Below are 13,242 nucleotides of genomic sequence, written 5' to 3'. Positions count from 1 at the left end.
CGGCTAAATCTAGATGGGATGATTTATTTTTATTTTAAAATTCTATTTATATTTGTTTTCTGCAATCTTTGCAATGCAATTCAGGATCCAATCTTTACAATGAATATATATTACTTTAAAATAATGAACTAATTATGGCAAAGTCACTTTGCCAGCTATGTTAAAATCCAAGGGTAAAGAATGATTAAAATGACAATGACACTGCCTATCTTAATTTCTCAATGGCTACTGCAATATTAATTTAGAAATAATTTAGAAATAAAAGACATAGAGTGACCCAGTACGTTTAAAAAAGAGAATTATAAAAAACAATAATTCCTTTTTTTCTACCCAATACATTTAACTGTATCTTGTCTTAAATATATGTTCCAAATACCAATACCAAATCAACTTTTCTTATAACTGCAGTGTGATTTCATTTGAAATGTATCTGACTCTTATCTCTCATTTTCCTTAATCATAGAGAGAATACATTTACAGCATCATATTTGTTATTCGAATCATAGAACATGAAAGTTTATCACACTTTTTTTCTTATAATCATTTGAAAATTTTCATATGTTAGCTATAAGTCCATTTTCTTTTTGTGTTTTGATATCTTGAAAATATGATTTGGAAAGTTATCTAAAAGAAGAGATATAAAAATTAGGTAGGAGACAGGTTCTACATTGATCTTAGAAACAACTCTCTTTTAGATTATTTGAGAAATGCAAAGCATGAGTATTCAGTATTTAGCAGATGCATTTATTGTTATAAGCAAACAAAGTAACATCCCTAAACTAGTCGAATACATGAAAATATATATATTTTCGAACACATGAAAAGAATATTTTTACCACTTATTTTATTATGTGAATAAAATGTTGATAGACCTAGAAAGATATGAAGGGTACCCAAGACTGATTAGATTTTTGAAAACAGTTTCAATGATATTTTAAAAAATAAGAAAATTACCCACAATAGACTTTTCATATTTGTTATTTATGAATACAACTTTAGATTTAGCTCAGTTTTTTCATAATCTTCTGGATAATTTCATCTTTTAGACTACCATCAAACTTAAATATGAATAAGTACTTTATATACTTCTAATAGTCTATGAACCAAGAGAAGAAGATTTACTGGGTTCCATGTATTTGGGAGATTCCATTCATGAAGTACTGTTCCTTAACTAGAGCAAATCCTCAGTACAAGGACCAAAACTTTCATTAATTTTTCATGATGAGAAAACAGCCAGTAGCTTCATTATGTTTACATAACGAAGCATACAACTCAATCTTAGGTTTTTGTCCTCAAACGTGTAGGATTTTTCTCAATATTCTTTGAAGTTACATTAATATTCTACCTATGGATATTTTGTTAACTCAATTGAGATCATCTATCTGTCTATCTATCATCTATCTGCCACCTATTCATCATCTTTCTATCTAATCTAATCTGTCCCTTCCCAATCCTTCACCATATTTGATTTTAAATATTTTTTACGTTATCACACAATCACTGTTACTTCTTCCAACATGCTTCCAATTAATCTTATTTTTTTCTTAACACTTTAAAATAATTTATATAAAATACAGTTAACCCATTTAAAGTGTTCAAGTCAATATTTTTAAATGTATTCACAAAGTTCTGAAACCATCAACACTATCTAATTTTAGAATAGTTTCATCACCCAAAGGAAACACGGCTCCCCTTAGCAGTTATTTCCTGTTCTACCCTAAGGCCAGCTCATAGGCATCTACTCATATACTTTCTGTTTATATAGATTTGTCAGTTCTGGATGTTTTATATAAATGGAAGAATATAATGTATTATATTTTTGACTGGCTTCCTTCACTTAGCAAAATATTGTCAAGGTTCATCCATGTTGTAGCATGTATAAGTAATTTATTCCATTTTATAATTGAATAAAATGCTATTGTATGACACTTTATACCATTCATCAGTTTAAAGGCATGTGTTGTTCCTGCTTTTGGTCATTATGAATAATGTTGCTGTAAACATTTGTGTGCACTTTTTTATATTGCATAGATTTTTATTTAAAGTTTATACCTAGAAGTGGAATTACTGGGTCATATCATAAAACTATATATAACATTTTGATGAATTGTCATACTGTTTTATAAAGTAATTGTACAATTATACATTCCTTTGACCAACCTACAAGCATTCCAATTTCTCCATACCCTCAACAATACTTGTTATTATCTGTCTTTTTGATAATAGTTACCCTAGTGGGTGTAAAGTGGTATCTTATTGTTGTTTTGATTTGCATTTCCTTAATATCTGAAGCTGTTCAGCAAATGTCAAGTGCTTATTGGTCCTTTGTTTATTTGTGTACATAAACATTCTGATTATCATTTAAGTGGTATTTTTACTTTTTAAAATATTTAATATTTTTATAATTGAGTTGTAATAGTTCTCTAGAACTATTACATTCTAGATACAGATATTTTATCAGGTAAATATTTTGTTTCATTATGTGGCTTGCCTTTTTATTTTCTTGGTGAGATACTTTAAAGCATACATGTTTTAGTTATGGATGAAGTAAAATTCATATTTTTTCTTTGTATCTTGGCTTTTATTGTCATATCTTATAAAGCTTTGCCTATCCCAAGTTCATGAAGATTTATTCTTGTGTTTTCTCTGAGATTTTTATATTTTTAGCACTTACATTTACATTGTTGATCCATTTAGAATTAATTTTTGTGTTACAGTGTAAGGAAGAAATACAACTTCATTATTTTGCACTTGGTATCCTGTGGTTTCAGCAATATTTATTGAAAAACACTGGAGGTACCCCCCCCCCCATAGAATGCCTTGGTATCCTTTTCAATTGTCAATTTATTATTCATATAAAGTTACTTTCTTGACTCTGAATTTCATCCCATTGATCTAAATGTCTACCCTTATGCCAATATATTACTGCAGCTTTGTAATAATTTTTGAAATTATAAGTTGGAATGCTCCAATCTTATTCTTTTTCAAGATGCTTTTGGATACTTTAAGTATATACATTTTCATGGGTTCAGCAACTAGAATTTTCATAGGAATTTGTGTTAAATATGTAGATCAATTTGGGGAGTATTGTCATAATAACAACACTAAGTCTTCTGATGCATGAACTTGGGATATCTTTCCATGTATTTAGGTCTTCTTTAATTTCTCTCAACAATATTTTGATCATGATGTATAATCCTTTTGATATATTATTGGATTATGTTTACTAGTGTTTTGTAAATGGTTCTTGTGCATATATTTATAAGGGATATTGGTTTGTGGTTTTAATTTTTTGGGATGTCTTTGCTTGGCTTTACTGTTTGGGTAATACAGGCATACCACCTTTTATTGTACTTGCTTTGTTTTGCTTTGAAGATATTGCATTTTTTACAAATTGGAGGTTTATGGCAACCCTCCATAGAATGTCTATCATTGCTATTTTTCAAACAGCATTATTTTTTATCACTTGCTTTCATCCTGATGCATTCTTTAATGGTCATATCACTTGCTTTCCTCCTGATGAACTCTTTATTATGTCATACCTGCTAACTATGAATGCTCTCAGTTGTTGCCTAAATGGGAATATGTTATTTCCCTTTTATTTTGTAAGATAGTTTTGTAGGATATAAGATTCTAGGTTGACAGATATTTTGCCTTTCAGAGCTTTGCATAGGTCATCCCACTGCCTTCTGGTTTTCTCCGTTTCTGATGAGAAACCAGCTGTAATTGTTATTGAGGTTTCTTGTATGTGACAAGTCAGTTTTCTTTTGCTGCTTTCAGGGTTTTCCTTTTATCTTTTGCCTTCAAAAGTTCTACTATGATGTGTTTGCTTGTGGATATCTTTCTATATATTCTACTTAGAGATAGTTGAGCTTATTGGATGCATAGATTAAATTGTTTGTTTAATTTGGAAGTTTTTGCATTTAGGTGTTTGAACATATTTATAATAGTACTTTGAAGGTTTTGTTGTTGTTGTTGTTTGTTTTTTCTCTGAAGTACCATATTTGGGTCACGTTGAAGGCAGTTTTTATTGCCTGTTTTATTTTTTCTGTGTATGAGTCAAAGTTTCATGACTTGTTTGTTTTGTATGTCTCATGATATTTTATTGAAAACTTTGTTATTATTTGTTTATTTATTTATTTATTTAGTGATTTTGATAGACTCTTTCAGGAAAGTCTATTACCCCTGCAGAATCCAGCCTCTAATGTTGCATCCCAGAAGTTGCACTATCTTCATGATACCCCATACACTGTGGATGACAAACTGTCCAGTCTGCCTCTATTAGTATCACACTCAGATGTTTATTTCCAATGATTACTAGTTGATTACTATTCCAACTAAGTCAGCCTCTTCTGCAGGATAATTTTTGGGCACAGTCTTCGGGGTTTGACCCAATCCCAAGAAAGCTCTGTTTTCCCTGGTTCTTTCTGATAAATGACTAGCTGGTCTATTATTTTATTTGTTGCTATAACAAGGAACTACCAGCCTCATCTTAATTATTTATCACTAAGATCTCCATTTTTGATAGTGTCCTTGGGCGTGAAGATCCCCAAACTCTGCTGCAGATAAAGTCAGTCACTTTACGGAGAGCTACAAATTTCTGTTATTATGGCCTACCACTCCACCTGGGAAGAACCTATGTGCCATTCATCCAGAGCTGGGGGCATGGAGTGCCTCATTTGCCTTACATTTGCATTCCTACTCTAAGGAGAGCAGGGGGCATGGATGATAGCCTCTGGTTTCTTGGCTTCCTTTTCCTGTCATTGGAACATCTGCCATATGAGTGATGTGGTAGGATGATCAAGGCCTGGGATTCTCAATCTGCTGCAACTGCAGTAGTCTTGCACTCTATGAGTAGAAGCTTGGTAGATGAAGCAGATTGATTGATTTTGCTCTGCTTGCCTCAAATAAAGGTTTTGCAACATAGATCTGGGAAATGAGAAATTTTTGTCTGCCACTATCAGAGAGAAACCATATATATATATATATATATATATATATATATATATATATATATATATATATATATATTCATTTTCTGTGTGATCAAGACAATGACAGGGACCCTTTTTTTTTTTATGCAATTACATTTGTTTCATTAGAGAGAGGGTCCATGAGGAGCTCAACCTGACTTTCTAGGAATGGTTCTCCTCCTACTATATTTTAATAATTATACTCTGAGGCAATGTGTTAGTCTAAATATCTTGTAGTTTGATGCCATATATATGTGGTGACAAATGCTAATGTTGATATATGTTTTCTATGCTATGACAACCAGGACAAGTAATACACAATATTCTAATTCTTTGTTGTTTTATTAATTTTTAACCAAAATTATGATAAAGCTATCTGCATCATTCCTTCAACAAGATTGTGTCAATATTAAATAAAATAAATAACTACCCAGAATGCCTTGAACTTAGAAACTAAAATTTATCTGCCCAGTCTAGAATCTTCTTCATGTAAGGTAAATGTACTTCTTCTCTCCTAGGAAAGATAATGGACCCTTAAAAAAAGAAATAATGAAAGCTCCATACTTATATTTCTAAAGAAAGCATATAGCACAGAGACAGAATTGGCAGCAAACCAGAATAAATGTAGAAGCACTCTTAGGTAACTTGTGTCTACTCTTTTATTTAGGCTCTCTACTTCATTTTGGATTTTAGCCCTAGGATTATTTTTGTAGGGGTCTTTGAACCTTACATTACAGTTCAAGAACATTAAAAAAAGAATGATATTTCAATTTACATAAGATGTCCTTCTCAAGATCTTTAGTCCATTATGCACAAGTTCCTCTTATTTCTTCTCCCACAGTTATCCAATTATTTCACTCATTTTCTGAACAATCTAACCCTTAATGTGAATAATCCCAACTATGTAGTTTATTTTCCTGATCTGCGATGTTCTGTATGTGGTCATGACGAGATGGTCATGGACTATGTGTATGCTGTACATACATGTTACTTTTGCATTTCCTCTCACATAGACCAAGGATCTATGCTTATCAGGTTAATAACATTATGCGTTGACTTTAATTTCTGTCTAAGTCTCCACTGAGACTGTTTCCAAGTCTGATATGTACAAGTCATTGATCATATGTTTTATCATAAAATAGTCATCATTTGAACTAGTAGTAATATAGTTTTCCCTTCAGTGTATTGATAGCCCATAGATTAAGTTCTAAACATTCAATTACACATTTTAAGCAATAAATAAGGATGATAATTTTCTTGAAATTGATCCTTTTCTTTGGAATAATAATCTGCCACATAGGAAGATTTTTGTGTGAACATAAAAATTCTCATGACTTTAAACCATATGAAAACTAAGTCTCAGACAGTGCCTAAGTAAGATAATTTTATTGTGGCAGTAAAAGCTGATGTCTGATTAGTAAAGACTGGTCTTCATTACCAAACATTATGTTCAGACTCCTTTTCTATCCTTATTTACAAGGAAATTTATGCTTTGCATGACTCATAAAATGTTTCTGGATTTTTAAAAGAACTTACTAAAAATTAAAGATATTTTGTTTTAATGTTTATAGAAGTGAGAACTATTTATATTTAATGGGATTATAATAACATTAATAATAGTTAACACATATATAGAACATATTCTGTGCCATGCATTGTTGTAATTCTCTTCTTTCCTCTGAATCCCTTACATAGTGAACAATGGCAAGTGACAGAACTGTCAATAAATGGTTAATAGCAAGTCTGCAATCTTTTCTTTCATTTTATAATTGTGGTGAAAGAAGGAGGATGTGTTCCAGAAGTAAACAAATAAAGACAATCCAGTCAAATCTTCACATGTACATGTTAATGATAGAACTCTTAGAAATTATACAAATGCTTTTGCTAGCTGGAAAGTTCTTATGTATGGAAAGGTTTCATCAGAACATTCCATGCCTAGTGTGTATAGCATACTTTGTAAACAAAGCTGGAATCGTGGAATTTTGAGGCATGTTTCATAGCAAATATCACATTAGCTGTGCAACTATCTGAGTATAAAGTGGAGATATTTCAGGGTTGAACATTTCTCTTTTAAGTCATGGTGATAAATGCAAAAGTTAGATTTTCAGTATATTAATTGTGGCCTAAGCGTGTCCTGATAACGCAGGATAGGAGATGTAAAGGCATTCCTAGACTCCAACTTGTTCCTCCTGAATATTCTTTAGTTATTACTTACAATTAATAGTAAAGCTTGATGTTGGGTAAACTTTCTAATTTGTGATAGTTTGATTTGGTGTTCTTTGTTTTATCGATTAATGCTGCATTTTTGTCTAAAAAAGTCTACTTTATCCGGACTTCCCTGGTGGCGTGGTGGTTGAGAATCTGTCTGCCAATGCAGGGGACATGGGTTTGAGCTCTGGTCTGGGAAGACCCCACATGCCACGGAGCAGCTAAGCCCGTGCGCCACAACTACTGAGCCTGCGTGTCTGGAGCTTGTGCTCCGCAACAAGAGAGGCTGCGACAGAGAGAGGCCCGCGCACCATTATGAAGAGTGGCCCCCACTTGCCACAACTAGAGAAAGCCCTCACACAGAAACAAAGACCCAACACAGCCAAAAAAATTAAAATATACATTAAAAAAAGAATATTGTATTTAAAAAAAGTCTACTTAATCCATATCTTTCTACCTCACTTTTTCTGGTAAACAGGCCTTCATTATTTTATCTTAATCAGTTGAAATTTAAACTGAAAGGAATATACTTATTGAACTTATTTACATTGTGTAAAATATAGAAAGGAATATACTTATTGAAAATATTTACATTGTGTAAAAAATATATATACTTAGAATAAGAGATAATTTATAATTTACTTAGTTGTTTTCTAGAGAGATAAGCAGGTTTTTTGTAACTCTGAATTTATATAATTAATCCAAAAAAGTCTAAGTACAATCTTAACTAGGAACTAGCTGTTGTTTATGTTTTAATTACTTTAATAATAATTGTCATGCTGCATTAATTACCAAGCAGAATTTGCAAACATTCTTTCCTAATTCCCCCCACTATTTTACCAACCAGAGGGCTTCATGGCAATCTCACCCTGCTGAGGTTCAGAGCATAAAAAAAATGAATACTTAAAATTAAAATATAGCTTGTCACACAGAATGAGCACTTGATGCCATTTACAAGGACTAGGTGAATGTTTATTCAGGCATGTTTGATGTCCCAGCAGGAATTATTTCAGTTAAATATCAGTGTCATTGCCATTAGAGAATACTGAAATAAGAGCAAAAGACACACACACACACACACACACACACACACACACACAATAGGAATTTAAGGCATCTGAACTGAACCAGATTTGCAGGAGGATGGGTTCAATTTGTCTGCATTACCTAAAGTAAGAGAAAGTAGCCTCAGAAATAGATCAAGAAAGTTTGACCTTTGTTGTTACACTGAATGTGAAATTCCTGCAGATACCATTATTTGGAATTTTCTCCTGGTGAGTGAAAGATAACCTTTTTAGGAAGGTTAGGAAATGAGAATGATTAGAAAAAATGCTTTACGTTTTTGCACTTAGTATATAGTTTCTTGAACTAACAAGTTAGAAGTTATTTTAATGAAGAAAAAATACACAAGATGAATATTTGGTTTAATCACACATGTAAATATGCCTAACTGAAGGGAGGGAGAGAGAGAGAGGAAAGAAAGAGGAGGAGGAGGAGGTGTAGGAGAGAGAAAGGATAAGAATGTCCTATTTAAGGGGCTTCCCTGGTGGCACAGTGGTTGAGAGTCCGCCTGCCGATGAAGGAGACACAGGTTCCTGCCCCGGTCTAGGAAGATCCCACATGCTGCAGAGTGGGTGGGCCCGTGAGCCATGGCCGCTGAGCCTGCGCATCTGGAGCCTGTGCTCCACAACGGGAGAGGCCACAGCAGTGAGAAACCTGCATACCGCAAAAAAAAAAAAAAAAAAGAATGTCCTATTTAAATATATTTTTATTTTTAAAATACTCCAAGATACTATGATTTGTAAATATGTATATGTGTAAAACACAACAATTATAGCAGCTTAATGTAAGCAAAATTAAGCCATGTTTTAGTTCCAAAATACCACTCAACAACACAGCACATCAGCAACCGTTCACACAGAATGATGTAGATAATTAATCTAATTTTCCCTCCACTTCATTTTGTGTTCTATTAGTTTTCTTATTCAACCTTCCAAGTCACAAATCTAATTTAAAAATTCTTAACTAGTCTAACGCATAATGTGTTCTATCTGCGTTCAGTGTCTAGCAGTGAGCAGAGAAGCTGGAATACTAATTTGCTTCAGAGTGTGCAAAACACTCAATAATCAAATAATAAAATCCCAGATCCAGCACTTCTTAATGACATGACCAAATGAGTCCAATGCGTTGAAACGTGAGCATAAGTTAAAAAAAATTAAAACAATGAAGAATAAAATAATGTGAAAGAAGAAGAAAAAAATCAAGCTACCCGGTGCCATATATTCAGTATACTGGGTCTCCACTCAGAACGGTCCCTATTCAAGATAAAAAAACACTAAAATTAACAAGACAAGTTTGAATAACAACTTTGCTTACTGGTGTTGCTATTTTAGTACTGCTTATTACTTATATTCTCTCTCTCGTTTTTCTTTTCTGCCTATCAACACACACACACACACACACACACACACACACATGCAGTTACCATTATTTAAGTTTAATATTTGAAATTATTTTCAATAGACTCTTTGTAAGAGTCTGTATTATATTTTTCAAGGTGGTGGGGCTTTCTTTTTCCTTTCCTTTCTTGCTGTGTTCACATCCCCTTTGGTAAAATAAAGTTTATTTGGATATACTCTCTTGAATTCAAAGTAAATGAAAAACCCACACATTTCAGAAAATGAAGAAATAGGATATGTCAGAAAAATTAACCATGTACTGAGTGATTAAACTATTTTGTGTAAGAATGCCATTTCTATTTTGTTTAAATGTAATGCAATTTACCAGACCATAAAGAACTCCTTAGATGAAATGGCTGTTTTCCAGGCAATGTTACTCTGCTGCTGATTGCAATATATTCTGACATCTATGACAGTTTTATAGTTCTTCTATTCTGTGCTCTGAAGTGTCCTTATTTTGATGAAGGCTTACTCCTGGGAAATGTACTAAAATTTTGTAGACTGAAAGAACGATAAACAGTTTCATAGGAAAACAGTATCACCACGTGGCACAATTGTGTTGCTAATTTGTTTTATGTTAATATAGTAAAATATTTCAAAAGGCCTTTACATCAGGATTTAGAGGAGAATTTTTTACACATGTGAATACTCCAGGTAAAATATAAGAACAAAAATCATGAAAAAGAAATAAAGGCTCACCATATCTTTGATAGCCTCTTCTGTCCAATGCAAAATATATTAGAACAAGGTATATTATGTGAATTGTTTGAACTATTATATAACAGAGCTTAAAATGGATTTGAGTACAATAATTTTAATAAAGATTATCTTAGGCTAAACAACATAAATGTATATTTTGTAGAATAGTTTATTATAAATAGTGACCAAAGATATTCATTGCTTTAAAAATACTCTTAGGGGGCTTCCCTGGTGGTGCAGTGGTTGAGAGTCCGCCTTCTGATGCAGGGGACACAGGTTTGTGCCCCAGTCCAGGAAGATCCCGCATGCCACTGAGTGACTGGGCCCATGAGCCATGGCCACTGAGCCTGCACGTCTGGAGCCTGTGCTCCACAAGGGGAAAGACCACAACAGTGAGAGGCCCGCATACCGAGAAAAAAAAAAATACTCTTAGAACATGTTTAGTAAATAATATCTGAAAAAAATTTTAGAGATTCATGAATTGCTTGTGATAAGTACTGTATTTCCATTTTGATAAAAGCAGATATATAAAAAGCAAATTCCTATTTAGAATGTGTTATATTAAATAACTATAAGGAAACATACACAGAAAATGAAGTCTGGCCTGCAACATCTAAATGATCAATTCACAAGAGAAGAGTTTACAATGCTATCAAACGATAAGAACATAAATGGATGTGTGCGTGCATACTCATATTGAAATAAGTTATGGAACATATTGGCATATGTAGATGCGCAGATATTCTTGTGATATTCATGTATAAACCAATGGAAAGTATTTCAGTTAGATCAGTGTCCAATTTAAAGAGAGTCTCCTAAGTGATTTTTTCAAATCACAATTAGTTAATAAATAATTTTATACTGAAGTAATGATACAATAAATTTTAAGAATATGAGCTTTAGGTTGTTAACTTTTTCATTATAGAAGTATGAATTAATCTTAGAAAAAAATTAGAAATGAGGAGCCATCCCAATAAGTTATTTGAATAAGGAATTATTTTCATGAAGAATAAGTAGACTGCATAGAGCCCAGGATAAAGATAAATATTATTATAATTGTCAATTTGTTTCATGAGCTATAACTTTTGACATGTATATAAACTATTGCACCTCAACTAGATGAAATACTTAGGTAAATAAATGTGTTTGTATATTGGATAAGCTTACTTTTTTCATGGGCAGCACATGTAAATTGGAAAGGAAAAATATAATCCATTTTACGGCAAAGTTACAAATATATAAATGTCGGATATACTAATTGGATATTATTCTTTTTTGCATATTTTTCATATTAAAGGCTTTTATCCAATTTTTTGGGAAGGATGAAAAACTAAGACCAGCATTTTTTTGCAGCATTGACTAGTTTCAAAATCTAGGGTTGAGAGATTGGAGCATAGCTATAACCCGTAAGTTGCAGTAAAAATCCTTGTGAGGTTAAAAGGATTTACTTGCTAAATCCATAGTTCAATTATCTACATTATTTCTCATCTGCTTTAATTCCCTATTTGTTTATTTGTTTTTCTTGGTTATGGATCACATTCTCCTGCATTTTCTCATGTGCAGTAAGTTTTGATTATGGATATTATGAATGTTATGGTTTCAAGTGTCTAGGTGTTATTTTAGGGAGTGTGGAAGTTTGTTTCTGGAGTGGGTTAAGTTACTTAGAAAAGAGTTTATTCTTTTTCTACATATATTTTTGTTTTGTTAGGAAGTTTTTACTAGAATAGTTTTTACTCTTAGGTATGAGCCCTTTGGAGTCTCTGCTGAATGTTGCAAGTTTTCACACAAGAATTCTCCACTTATGAACACCTTAACATTTGACCCATCAATCCCACTTTTATATAGTCAATAAAGATAAAAATATATGTCCAAAGAAAACTGTACTTGTTCATAACAGCTTCCTTCACATTTGTCAAAATCTGGAAACAAAACAGATGTTTATCAATTAATGAATGGATAAACAAAACAATGTATATCCATAGAGTTGAATACTGAGCAATAAAAGATCACTCAATAGAGATAAATATAAGAACATAAATTAATTTCAAAAAAACATTAAGCTGAATGAAAGAGCCAGACACAAATTATACATACTGTATCATCTCTTTACATGAAATTCTGGAGGAGGCAAACTTACCTACCCTAACAGAAAGATGAGTGGATGACTAGGGCTGAGATTTGGGGGAATTGACTGAGAAGGGACAGATGGAATATTTTGGAAACTGGAAGTATTTCATGTCTTGATTATGGTAGTTCTGTTATGGATGTATATATTTGTCCAAACTAAAAAAAAAAAAAAAAGACATTTAAGACAGCTGCATCTCATTATATGTGAACTATTTCTCAATAACTTGAACTAATTCACTTGGGAAATGAGAGTAGCATGCTAGAGGAGCCCAGGCTTTGAAGTCATATATAATGGGATCAAATCAATTCTCATATGTGTGACAATTGGCAAGTCAATCATTCTCTCTAAGTCTTAGTTACCTCATCTATAAAATGGGGAATGATGGCAAACATCTCAGATTGACTGTAAGTAACAATTCCATGTAGAGCACCTCTCACATAAAATATACTGAAAAATATGAGCCCCTTTCTCTCTCTTTCAATATACTTTCTTATTCTAGGATACAAATCATCTAATGATGACATTATGAATTACTCAGCCAAAATGATGCTCCTCCAAAAGTGTAGCGCTTATATTTGAAGTATGTTTTAATTAGCATACTTAATATTTACATATGTCAAAGCTAGGGCAAAAAGACTGCCCAACATTAGCATGGTCTGTTTGATGTTGACCTTTCTAATAGAGTTACCTATAGCTCATAGAGTGATCTGATTTCAGGGATTCAGTAAGATAGTTAATGACTGAGATTTTATTGCCCCAAGCTAAACTAGCTTCT

The sequence above is a fragment of the Grampus griseus genome, assembly GCF_964374135.1.
Source record: "Grampus griseus genome assembly, chromosome: 18".
Lineage (NCBI taxonomy): Eukaryota > Metazoa > Chordata > Mammalia > Artiodactyla > Delphinidae > Grampus > Grampus griseus.
The sequence above is the reverse complement of the archived record's forward strand: the minus strand, read 5'-3'. Positions refer to the sequence as shown.